Source organism: Mauremys reevesii, linkage group 8, assembly GCF_016161935.1.
Source record: "Mauremys reevesii isolate NIE-2019 linkage group 8, ASM1616193v1, whole genome shotgun sequence".
Lineage (NCBI taxonomy): Eukaryota > Metazoa > Chordata > Testudines > Geoemydidae > Mauremys > Mauremys reevesii.
In genome coordinates this window covers 75,610,762-75,612,009 of record NC_052630.1, presented here as the reverse complement: position 1 = coordinate 75,612,009, position 1,248 = coordinate 75,610,762, and positions in this window count along the sequence as shown.

Here is a 1,248-nt window from a genome sequence, read left to right as displayed (position 1 = left end):
TATTTAATGTTGAATAGTCACTTTTCTTCACTGCATTTGCAATCTTATAAGGAAGAAATTTAAGGTTATTTAAGCACTGCTGCCATTTTGACTGGTGAGCAATTTTTGCAACAAAGATAATGCTACCCAAAATCTGCTGTATGATATTCCTGCTCAGATGGGCTAATTATATACTTGCAAACAGTATCTCTGTTTTATCATATTGACTCTCCTTCCAGGAAGTATATTTTCCCTATTTGCAATATTTGCATTTTTCTAAAGTGAACAGGTTCACATGTTTAAAAACGGCAATTCCAGCTTTTCAGTGCTAAAGTGACAGTCAAAACCTCTAGGGTCAGGTACACATTACTTTATTACATCTTTTAGAATTTTATGGTGAGAAGAAATTGTTACTGTGAATTTTTTAATTTGAACAAGCTAGCCATTATTTTTGTAGGACTTACTGCATTTATGTCTTGCCTTCTTCTTCTGGATGGCAAAGACAAAGCTAGTTCTAGAGCTGTGATACTACTGATGCTGGTACACAAATAATAAATAGGCATAAGATATTATAAATTTAAGTTTGGTGAGTAAATCAGATGTCACTACTTAGTCTTTATTTGAAATAGATGTGTCAGGAAATCAGTGCAGTCCTAGTGGGAAAAGAAAAGGTGAAAAGAATATTGCAAATAAGTTACATTACAAAAATTAGTTGTTCTTTTTAAGCTTATCATCAAATATAAACCTTGAATGTTCCATAGGCAACTTTTCATTCTCTCATGTCAGAATTAGGCTCTCTATTCAGTATCCAAAATACAGTACAGGAAGAGTGAAACTTGAAATTAACTTCAGTACCAAATGTGAGGCTTTGACACTTTCTCAAGGTAATACGTAAGAAACCAGTAGAAAGAGGGAGCAGAGTTGTTTGCTACCTAGTCACTTGTCATATGTATAGCAGATTCTTTTCAAGCTTGGCATAGCATTAAACTGACACAGTATATCTCAGCAGAAGACATTCATTGCTGAGTAACACTTTCAATTCAAGGCTGTTATGGAATTTGAGTAAAGCTCTGTTTTCTGTCACTTCAATGGAATGTGTATGCATGATGTTTTACATGGTGAATAAAGTAGTTCCTTTTAATACTGCTTTTCTGGGATAAAATGAACAATGAATTTTTAAAAAAACAAAAACAAAAAACTTAAGCTGGAATCCCCCTTAAAAGTATATTTGAACGTCTCGTGTTCGTACAGAAGTGCTTGTTATAGGTT